This window comes from Nymphaea colorata, chromosome 7 (assembly GCF_008831285.2).
Source record: "Nymphaea colorata isolate Beijing-Zhang1983 chromosome 7, ASM883128v2, whole genome shotgun sequence".
Taxonomy (NCBI): Eukaryota; Viridiplantae; Streptophyta; class Magnoliopsida; order Nymphaeales; family Nymphaeaceae; genus Nymphaea; species Nymphaea colorata.
The window spans coordinates 3,595,094-3,607,523 of record NC_045144.1 but is presented as its reverse complement, the minus strand read 5'-3'; the positions used below and the strand labels follow the sequence as shown (position 1 = coordinate 3,607,523).

Sequence of the window (12,430 nt, the reverse complement as noted above, 5' to 3'; positions counted from 1 at the left end):
GAATGTTTTGTCAAAGTTGGTATTTTTTTAATTTTCGTCCAGCTAAACGAGGTAAACGAGTTAAGTCGAGTAGATGCTAAACAAGTTAATGAGTTAATTGAGTTAAATGTGTCGAGCTCGAGCTCGACCTTGTATAGTTGACTCGAGCTCAACTTTGTATAGTTGAGTCGACCTCGAGCTTGTTTTAAGAAGCTCGACTCGAGTTCGAGTGGAGCTCGAGCTCGAGTATTTTTAGCCGAGTCGAGCTCGAGCTGGCTAGGCTCGGGCTCAACTCGGCTCATGTGTAGCCCTATCGATGCCCTTGCATGGATCTAATGCTGTTTTTTTTCTTTTATTTGAATCCTCTCACTTTCTCTATCTCTCTCTTGCATTTTTGCACTGTCATAGTTGTATTTTCTCCATCTTTCATGCATTAATATCAACAGCTCCGGTGTGCTTTCTTTCTTATTTCTTGTCCAAATTGCAATTTGCAGTCAAAATCTTATCCAAGCTTCAAACTTTTTGTTGCTAGTTCCATAGGTTCTTGTTGAGCTCAATTTGGAACCTTGAAAGTCTTTTTTGCTGTTTCCCAAAACTTGCTGATTGGGAAGAGCTGCTTTGTGGTTTCTTGCAAATGAGAGGAAAATGTCAAAACCTGCTGATTGGTCTGAATTTGAATGGCTACAAAGAAATAAAATTTCTGCAAATGCACCAAAAAGAAACAAAATATCAGCAATGAAATGATAAGGTTTAGGGATGTCAATGGATTGAATTCAAATTGTATATACCTTTTACCATATCTGATTTTCCGAATATTCATATATCTAGATTCAGATTTAAATTCGAATATGGATGAAAAAATTTATACCATATCTGAATCCGATGTTATATTTTAAGTTATCTTTTTATGAGGGGTTGTATTAATTATGAATACATTTTGGGTTTTATCTCACCAGTTAGGGCAGGGAGTTGACTATTATTTTAATTGAATAAACTATTATTTACATAACCGGCTCTTTTTTTTACTAGTATATTTGACTTGTACTTTTTTTATAATAATTGTGCATATTGAATAATGATTGGTTTAATTTTAAATAAGAACATATTTTAATTGAGTAAACTATTATTTGATGATGATCATTTATTACAATTATTAAATTAGGTGACCCATATTATATATCATTTAAAAAAGACATTATTTAATGATTTTTTCTCATTTCATTGAGTTAATTAAAATATTTTGAGTTACATATGTAAAAAAAGTACTCAATGATATAATAATTTATTATTTTGCTACTAGTAAAAAGTTTTTATTTTTAACTTTGTGAATTATGTGTTATATATCAAATACTAAGACTTTTGAATAAATTATATAATTTATGAAATGATTTACTTAATTGATTAAATAAATAATTATATTATTATATATGAATTTATTTGATAAATAAAACTTTTTTATGATTTCAATAGTTTTTTCATATTAAATATATTTATTTGAGATTTTACAAAGTGAAAAAGCTTTCAACTTAAAATGAATATTGTGTAATATTTTCTATTCATTATAAAACATATTTTCTTTTAAGTTGGTTTTAGAAAAGAAATATATTTTTTGCTATCAAATTTTTTTCATAAGTGACATACATGTCAATAGTTTTTCTTGATACATTTCATTTTTGAAATATATAATATAGTTATTCTTGAAACCCATTTGACATAACAGTCCATTAAAATTTATAGTTTTAAAAAGTGTTTTTTTTATATTTTTAAAAATTCTCATTTTTTTGAATTTTTTTATTGAAATTTTTTTATTATTTTTAATTAAATAAATATGTTATTTAAGATTTCCTGTTAAAATACATAGTCACACTTTCCTTCATAATAATTGTACATATTGAACATTAATTGGTTTATTTTAAACTAATAACATATTTTAATTGACTAAACTATTATTTCATGATGATCACTTATTGTGAATTATTAAATCATGTGACCCATATTATTTCTCATTAAAAAGATATTATTTAATAATTTTTTCTCATTTTATTGAGTTAATTGAAATAATTTGTGTTATACGCATAAAAAGAGTGTTTAATAATATATCAGATAATTTATTAATTCTTTTACATTTATTACAATAACTGTCTTTTACATAAAATTGTATAATTACTCAAATGATATATAAGATAGTTTATTAAATCGAACAATTTGTTGTTTTCCTGCTAGTTAAAGGCTTTTGTTTTCAATTTACTTAATTGATTAAATAAATAATTGATAATTTGATAAATAAAATTTTTTTATGAGTTCAACAGTCTTTTAATATTAAATATATCTATTTGCAATTAATTTTTATTTTTTAAAAAATATTCATTTTATTGAAATTTCTTGATATAGGTGTTTAATTAAATAAATACATTATTTAAGATATCTTGTTTAGTTGATGTCTTAACTCTAATTTGCTTGTGTACACAAAAACGTTTAATTAAATACAATAAAACTTAATAATTAATTAGTTTTATATAATATATTTTTTAATTTAAGTTAAATGATATATATAATGACTATATGACTATTATTATATATAACTTCATAAAAATCATTGGCTCTTAATTAGATTATGTCTTTGTTTATATTTTATATTTCTCTAATAATATAACTTCAAGTTGGTGCGTTTGGTTAGACTATTATTCGGATGTCAGCACCTTGTGTTTCAGATTTAGATATTAACTATCGGTTCGGATTCGGATAAGCACTTGCGTTTTGGATTCGGATATCAACCAACGGTTCGGATTAAGATATGAAGCTGTAATTTGGATTTGGATATCAATTCAGATTCGGATATGGTTAAGTATCTGATCGGATATATACTTAAAACTGAATCTGAATCCGTATCCAACGATAAGATGGTTAAGTATCTTGGATGTTATTTTTCAAATCTGAATTCGATCCGATTTTCTCAATCGGATATTAAATTGCTTACTATATTCAAAATTTTAGAAGTAATTCGGATGGATATTTAATTCAAATTTGATCTGTCTAATAGGGCCACATTCTATTGAGAATGGGATGGTAAACACTTAAATAGACAATGTTATCGACTAGATAAAAAAAAGTAAGAAAGAAAAAGGATGGAACTTCTGGTCTCTCGCAATTTCTAAATGACATGTATTAAAAACTCTCTTTACGCCATCGCCTCATCGTACCCGGTACTCTCACGTTATTAAAAAAAAAAAGCGAAAAAATGTACTGAGTGTAACACCAAAAAAACGTGACAAGAGACGTTTTTCTCGTGTTTTTTTAAAAAGGGATTTTTTTTTTAAGTGGTGGCATTGATTGTAATTTTTAAAAATTTTTAAAGGTAGATTTGGAAAAGAATGAATAATACGTAAAAAAGTTTGAGCATTTCAGCGACAAAGGGGGAAAAGCGAGTCGACGCATCTTCGATTTATTAGGGTTTATGGTTTTCAAAATTGAGGAAAACTCAAAACCCAAACCATTTCCAACCTCCGACGAGGTTCCCGACCTGCAAACTGACCGGCGGAGCACCCCGGTGTCTCTTTTTTGGCGGCTTCTGTGGAGCGGCATCCACAGCAAACCTCCGACTGCTGGGTACATTGTCTGCACCCAGAAAACCTCTGACTGTCCGACCTTTTTCTACGCCTGCTCAGGTAGGATTTGCGTTGGTTTTTTCAGTCGATTTGCAGATTTGCGTTGGATTTTTGGAGGTAAGCAATACTGTACAGGACGTGTAGTTTCCTAATTTCTGCCTTTTTTTCAGTCGATTCGCACATGTCGATTTTTCAGTCGATTTGCATATGTGTGCAGAAGTTAGAATTTAGAAAATCTATGGCTTAGAAACTTTGTGCATTGGAATTTCTATGCCTTCACTTTTTTTTGTGCGATAGCCAACATCATTCCCTTTCTCTGACTCTGCTTTTCTTTAATGTGGAGAAGTTTTCTTACATGCTGTTTCTAATTATACAAGAAAACATAGAGCATAAATTAAAGTATTCCTATGGACCTATATAGCTTTTCTCGGACCATAAGAGCTATTTAAAATTAAATCTAACTGGTCAGAATGATGTATATGTTATTTTCTTTAGAGAATTCTATCATATTGCAATATTTTCAATTAGAAAAGCTAAGACCCTTATGCTACTATACAGATTATATTTACAGCAGATTACAGATGACAAATGATATGAGAAAGCATGCCACTTACGTAATTGGTTTATTGATAGATGTTAATACCATGCCACCCCAATCTATCACTCGCCCATCCTGTGCCTCCATACATGCCTGACCTCTTCAATTTGTTTTTCTACCTTCTTTTGATGTAAAACATTAATCATATCTAGACATTGCTGACATACAAATGATGGCAAAGGCTTTTCTGGTTTTCCAGTGCATGGAGCCACATCACAATGTGTCCCTGCAAAATGATGCTTCATTCTAATAATCTGTCTTGAAAATATATTGTTACAATAGTCATATTGGATTCTTAACCGGTCGTTCTCCTTCATCCTTTTGCTTTTCCATAAGCATTTTTTAACTGGGAGATTAGACAGAAAAGGAATCATTCTAATTCCTCATCATGTGCTTTGACTAACTGCTGCTTTAGACCAGAACAGGACGAAGTACTGATAATCAGGAAGCAGAAACCGAGGAAGAAACAGGCGGATGTAAACGAGGAGGCAGATGAGATCAAACTACTTGAGTTGTGGATCGAGTCAGGGAAACCTGATTCAGGGACCAATCCTCTCTCCATTTCTGGTGTTCCTGAAGATGGCCCTGTGGGCCAGATGGACAATGGCTCCTTTTCACCCTATGTGGGTTGCACCCAGTTTGATCAATTGCCCTTATCCCAGAGAACCTAGGATAGCTTACAGGACAAGTTCACTGTCCTGAGTGACATTCAAAGGCAATGTTATCTGTATCGTACGATACGGACGCGTATCGTACGATACGTATCGTCCATATCAACAAAAACGATACGATACAGGTATTACGCACGATACGCGTGCGTATTGCACGCGTATCGCCCGTATCGTACGATACGGGGTTAAAATGAAAATGGGGCCCGACGGCCTCTTTTTTGCGTCTTTTTTTAAAACCTACGCTCCTCTTTCTCTCTTCTATTGTTTCTAAACACTGCAAGAGACGTGAGAGAGAGAGATTTTCTCCATTTGCGTCAAGATTTTCTGGTGAAGAAGCTTTATTTCTTGTTGTGGGGAGTCTCGGGACGGTGGGAAGCTTGGAGAAAGAGGGTTTTTTGGTTTCTAACACCAATATGTAATACTTGATGACCTTGAGGACGATCTTGATTTTTTGAACCTTGAAGGAGTAGCATAGATTATTGAAGAAGGAGAGGCTGGAGAGCAACGGAATGTTGGTGACATTCCATTCCCAACAAAGGGGATAGAAGCACTTAATGAAGAAAATGAAGATGATCATGAAGATGATGATGGAAATGACGATTGACGAGGATTGTTGTTGAAACTTGAATGAATCATGATTGATAACTATATGTTTTCACTTTTGAACTTATGAATTGTGATGTAATCGAATTCTCTTCAGCTGCTTATTATGTTATTTTGAATGTCCGATTTCTTATTTTGGAATGTGTTGTTCATACTTCATAGTTCATACTTCATAATCATATACATGAATGATGAATGTTCCTTTAAATACATTTTTCTTGATTTTTACTTGTTTTTTCGGATTTATTTTGGAATTTTTATTATTTTTTGGAACTTTTTATATTTTTTTAATATTTTTTAAAAATTAAAAAATTAATTTTACGATATGTTATGATACATTTACGATACGTTACGATACGGCGTATAGGTCGGCCCGACCGATATGCTACGCCAGTGATAACATTGTTCAAAGGGCTACTCTCCCTCATTCACTTTGTGGGAGGGATGTCCTTGGAGCCGCCAAGACTGGCTCTGGAAAATCTCTGGCTTTCATTATCCCAGTGAGTCTCTCTCTCCCTCTCCCCTCTCTCTCTCTCTCCCTCTCTCTATGCAGACTAAAGAGCAATATATCTTCAGGTGCGGCTATTAATATTTGGTCAGGGATACAATACATTGAAGTCCTTTGATGCAAGTTTCATGTTCAGATATTTATTGTTCACGGTTTCAGGTTCTAGAGAAATTATATAGAGCAAGATGGGGCCCAGAAGATGGAGTTGGATGTATTATATTGTCTCCAACAAGAGAATTGGCATCACAACTTTTTAAAGTATTGGAAATGGTTGGAAAATACCATGGTTTTAGTGCAGGTCGTCTGATTGGTGGTTCCAAAAGTGTTGATATAGAGAAGGAACGTGTGAATGGTATAAATATATTGGTCTGCACTCCTGGTCGACTTCTTCAACACATGGATGAAACCCCAAATTTTGATTGCTCCCAGCTGCAAGTAAGGACTCAATCCTTTTGGGTACTTGATCTTACTGATCCTCATTAATTTTTTTTTTCTCTTTCGTGGGAAAACAGATTTTGGTTCTTGATGAGGCAGACCGAATTCTCGATTTGACATTCAAGAAAGATTTAAATGCAATCATTTCACAACTACCACAGCAGCGCCAGACTTTGCTTTTCTCTGCTACTCATACGAAGTCAGTTCAGGATCTTGGTAGGCTGAGTCTGAAGGACCCAGAGCGCTTGTCAGTGCATGAGGAGTCTGTGACTGCTACACCCGAGCGTCTAATGCAACGTTCAATGATTGTTCCACTTGATAAAAAAATGGATATGCTCTGGAGTTTTATCAAATCACATCTTAATGCAAAGATACTTGTGTTCCTTTCAACATGTAAGCAGGTAATGTTGGATTTTTCTATGTAGTGGTTGGTTAGGTAAATTGGTGCCAGTTGGATGGGACTAGAGCATGTAAGATGCTAGGTTAGATGACTAGATCATGTCTAATAGAATGGCCATCCATTCTATTGTTGAAGTATCAAGTTTTAATGTAGCTTGAATGCATTTCAACGTGACCTGAGTCAGTTGTGGTTCCTTGGAGTGCTGTCAATTTGGCTTTTAAAAGTATTTCTGAGAAGATAACATGTATCAATCTGTAGGATTGAGGAACACATAATGGGACTCATACACCACCCATATCATGAATAGGTGGTATATCCTATATGCATCGTATGAATCATACGATATAGAGCTAATATCATATGATATAGGGGGATACACCCCTTACTGTATGCTGCGGGTCAAATATAATTTTGTTGCATGGAATCATCCATATTTTGTCTGTTTTTCTATATTTTTTCTGATTTTTTCATTTAAGTAATATGATGTTGAACTGTCAATTTGACTTTTAAAAGTATTTGTGAGCAGATAACATGTATCCCATAGTCTGTAGGATTGAGCAAACATAATGAGACTCGTATTCCCTGGAATTCTACTAATCGTATTGAATTTGTGAATGTATATTGGGATTATTAATGGCTGCTACACAGTTTATGTCAAGCAGTTCTAAGCATAGTCACACAAAACACTTTTTTTTAAAAAAAAAAAGATGCGATAAATTAACTGACTGTTTAGAAATAAAGAAAAACACATTTTTTTGAAAAAAAACATTAAAAACGAAAAAAACACATTTTTAACGTGTTTTTCACCTTTTTTGCACTTTTTTCATTTTTTCAGTTTTTTTAATGTCAAAGCCAAACGGTTTTTTTTCATTTTCTATTTTTATTTGTTGCAAATCTACTTATCTTTTGATGTTTGTGTTATTAGTTCCTCACTTTTTATTTTTTCCCCATTTTAGTTTTTTTTTTAATTTTAAAAAATTTACCATATTTTTCACGTTTTTTTCAAGCTCGTTGTATTATACCCGAGAAAAAACCATGCTGTTTAAAACTCCGAGACGTTATTTGTGACTATGGTTCTAAGCACCTGAAAAGTATTGTAACATGCTTTAAACTTAATATAAACATTGTTACCTATGTTAGGTTGACTAGATTCTCCAATAAGCCTTGACTATGAATCTCTTTTTGGCATTATCTGAATGACTATTTGCATTCTTTAAAAAAGTATGTTACAGTACTTTATGGGTGCTTAGACTCCGTGTTATTAGATCTGCACGCATCTCATCACCCTCTTAAATGCACCAAAAGTGGAGGGTGATGTGTGTGCGTCAACCTTGTGATGTGCACACTTCAGGTTGATGTGCAGTGCGTTGTTTTTAACATTTTTCTTTAAATGTTTTACTTTTATATTATTTTTATAACCTTCACTCATATTATGTTTTGTGCCTGATCCCTAGTTCTTCACTATTCTTTATTTGCACTCGCTATAATTTCAGTCCTCATTGCATGATATTGATAGTTGATACCATTAGTAGGACTTCAAATTGATATGGTGCTTAACAATTTCTTAATATGAATTAATATGAATGGTACCATGATACTATCACTTCTAAAGTTTGCCTAAACGTCTAAATATCCAACCGTTAGCGTTCCCAAGGTATTCCTATGAATCTCATGTCTTATCCTTTCTACGAGCATACCTCAGCTACCAACATTGAAATACAATCTTTGGCTTAATAGACAGGCAGAACTAGGGATTTTTTATTAGGGACCGAACTATAATTTCAAAAAAATTAATGTAGGCTGAAATAGGATTTTTCAAAATTTTTATATAGGATAAAAGATTTTTTTTTGAACATTATATGTACAATTTTTTTTTTGGGGTAAAAGCTGAGGGGAGGCTATGGCCCCCTTGTCTCTGCCCCTGTTAATAGATTTACTGTATCTGGTGAGATCTGTCATACCAATCCTTATTTCATTGTAAGCATTTTATCCTCATCCATTCCAAAGATATTCTTTTTGTTTCTGTAAATTTGTAAATTGTGCTTAATAGCAGGACAAAACTCCCATACGAAATTAGCATCGTTGTTTCTTTTGAGGATTAGATTTATGTGTGATGTTAGTTCCTGTGCTTCAATGTCGACTCCCATCCCTTATACAGAGACATGTGTGGAAAATATTATGAAGCGCATGCAAGCCATACTCTACATTGGTTGTTTACTTGCTTGTTATTGTTTGATTGTTGATTTTCACTTTTGAAATTATTTTTATAAATATTATATATTTGACATTTTTTGCCTTGATGCTCACACATCATTGACCATCGGTTCACATCGACGCACTTAATTGCTTAGACTTTTTTGGCACATAATAGGATCAGCCATAATTTTTTCTTTTTCCTTATTTTTCTTATTTTTCTGATTTTTGAATAAAAAAATTACAATGTGTTTACGATAATTTAAGATACAGTGTATTGGACTGACCAATATGGGTTACGATACACTTTTTACAACATTGTGTTCCTTACCAGTTGGTACTCAGGTTCTTCCTTGACCGTTGAGGTAATTGCACAGTCATGGACATGCGTATGAGCTGCCCTTTTTGTTTGGTTTTCTTTTTCTCTCACATCCATGTAATTTCACTTCTTTAAAACCTGATCAGGTTCTGTTTCTTTTGTGGATTTAGCTATGTTTTGCAAAGGCTTAGGTTTGAAATCCATTGACGATATTTCCTTTTTTTGCCAATCAATATAGGTGAAATTTGTTTATGAAGCTTTTAAGAAACTGCGTCCTGGCATTCCTTTGAAGTGTCTTCATGGTCGGATGAATGGCAATATTTTTCCAGTATTGTGAGGAGAGAGGCTTGGTTCTTTTGTCAACAGATGTAGCATCAAGAGGTCTTGATTTCCCTGCAGTTGAATGGGTCGTGCAGGTAATTGGCTTCTTCATAGCCTTTCACATTTATCTTTGTGTTGATTTATTTGATTTTCATAGGTAGATTGCCCTGAAGATGTAGCAGCTTACATACATCGGGTTGGTCGCACTGCTTGATTCGTCTGGAGGAAGATCCCTTCTGTTCCTGATGCCTTCAGAGAAGCAAGTCATAATAAATTTACAGGAAGCAAAGATCCCAGTTCAGTGGTGGAAGGTAAACTTCACTTCTGGAGGAACCATTATATAAATTTTAATGATTGATTTTGAGGCAAATGACAGCTGTTTTTTATCTTAGGCAAACAATAAGAAAATCCAATCAATTTCTGGAGCCCTGGCTGCATTGCTTGTTCATTATCCAGAACTGCGGTGGCTAGCTGAAAGGGCCTTCATCACGTACCTGAAGTCCCTAAAGTGGCAGGCCAGTGGGCTTGAGTTCGATTGGAACAGCTTGCCGATATTAGAATTTTCCATCTCCTATGGTTTGCCTATGGCCCCAAAATGTAGATTCCTGAACAAGAAGCTTCAAGGTGGAGAAAATGGTCATGCCAGTGAAACCCTGGAAACGAAGATAGAAAAAGGAGATGGTGGAGAGAGAGAATTTGATGATATCCTTTTGCCAAGAAATTCATTGATTGAAGCTGGACCAAATGACGACACTTACTGTGGTATCTTTTCGTAATTTAGTGTGAATTGTTTGTGTATGAAATGGAAACCCCTTTGAAAAGATTTTACCTTTTCCTTGTAGTTTGGCAACAAGAATTTTTAAGAAGAAGCTGAAAATGAATGTTGATCGTCCAGCAGGTTTGAAGTTTGCATTTGATGAAGAGGGGAATGCTTTGCCTCCTCTTGCTGCTGCATATGCAAATGCAGTAATTGAGGATAGTGTTATTGAACCTGAAAAAGGTACTCATTTGTCATGCTTTATGTGTAATTTTGTTTTGGTTTGTTGCTTCATTTTATCATTTCTGAATCTCCTTTTGTTTTCATTTGGGGCAAATTGCTGGTCGAGAAGTTAGGGAGCGATACCTGAAGCTGAGAGAAGAGATGAAGGTCTGGGATCAGGAGGATAAGGTGCTTCTGAAACGTCTGTGTGAATGGGGAATCCTAGATAAGATGAAGTACAAGAAAAAGTTGGCTAGTGAAATTGATGATGAAGATGAGGCTGCGAACCCTGATGGTGAAGTCAACAATCATTTGAACCAACTAACGAGGGGATCAAAAGTGTACTTCGGTAGTGAGAGTTATGATGAAGGTGAAGTTACATGTGATGGTCCCGATATAAGAAAATCAAGGAGTTGAACGCTAAAGTGGATACGATTTCCTTAGTAGAGCAAGAAGCTCTTGCCCTCAAGTTGTTAAATTCTTTGCATTGATTAGTTCCTCCCGGTGGGTTTTTTGGCAGCAGTGTTGTACGATACGGGATCGATACGTACAATACGATACGTATCTTTTACAAAATACGATACGATACACGCCTTGTATCTTTGATACGAGTTGATTTTAAAAAATGGGGGTTGGAACCTTAGTTTTTGAGTTTTTTTTATAAAAACTTGGCCCTTCTTCATTTTTAACCTAGAGATTGTGTTGTCGTGGAGGGAAATTATTGATTTTTCATCGTCAAATCATCGATTTGGAAAATGGAATCATCAATTAATCCATGAATTTGTGTGTGGGTGGTTGATTTTCGTTGGGAGGAAAGAAGTTTTTTTAAATCATAAAGATGAAAATGAAGAAGAAGATGGAGATGAGGATAAGAATGAATATGATGAAGATTATAAGCGAGAGTTGAGAGTGCTTATGATATGACTTATATGAATAGTATAACATTTAAAACTTGTTTTTTGATGTGCTATCTCAGACTTGTGGACCTTATGGTTTATTGAATAACATATTATTCTTGTTTTTTATTTATTTTTTATGAATTTTTTAATATTTTTTTGATTTATTAAAAAAAAACGATACAGTTACGATATGTTATGATATTTTACAATACAACTTATCTTAAAGCCAGGTCAATATGACTTATGATATGCTTTTTACAACATTGTTTGGCAGTATTTCTTTGTTTTCTTCTTTCTTCCCTGATCGGATGCAATTCATCCTTTTTGTGGTTAGTCCTTTCGTTTTTTCATATCTAATGTATTTTTGTAAACATTTGAAGTTTGAGTTTTTAAGTAGAATTGAGTCTAAGATTCTGGCAGTGTTTTGCTTCCTCTTATATTTAACCAAAACCTTAAACCCTAAAACCATAAGCCTTAAAACCAATAGCACAAAATCTATAACCCTAAAGTCTCAAACCCCAAATCACAAACACTAAGCTTGGAATGTGAAACCCCAAAAGTCTAAAGCACCAATAGAGTCAACCCCAAACCCTAAGTGTCAAAACTTCAAACCTTGTAATCCTATACCCTAAAACCCCTAAAACCTTAAAACTCTACCACTAAACTCTAAACCTTAAAACTCTAAACCTAAAACCATAAACGTAGTCCCTAAAACGCTAAATCATTAAATCATTAACCCTAAAAGGCTATGACCCTAAACCCTAAACTTTAAACTCCTAAACCTTAAAACCTAAAGTATAAACCTTAAACTTTAAAAACCCTAAATTCTAAACACTAAACTAGAAGCCCTAAAACCTAAACCTTGATCACTAAATCTTAACCTCTAAACACCAAACCATGACCTTAAACCTTAAAACCCA

The 12,430-nt window shown here is 33.5% G+C and overlaps 1 pseudogene; it reads left to right on the top strand.

The window, feature by feature from the left end:
- Window positions 1-3,433: 3,433 nt before the first annotated feature.
- Window positions 3,434-11,130, top strand: LOC116257659 (DEAD-box ATP-dependent RNA helicase 32-like; annotated as a pseudogene).
- Window positions 11,131-12,430: the final 1,300 nt, after the last annotated feature.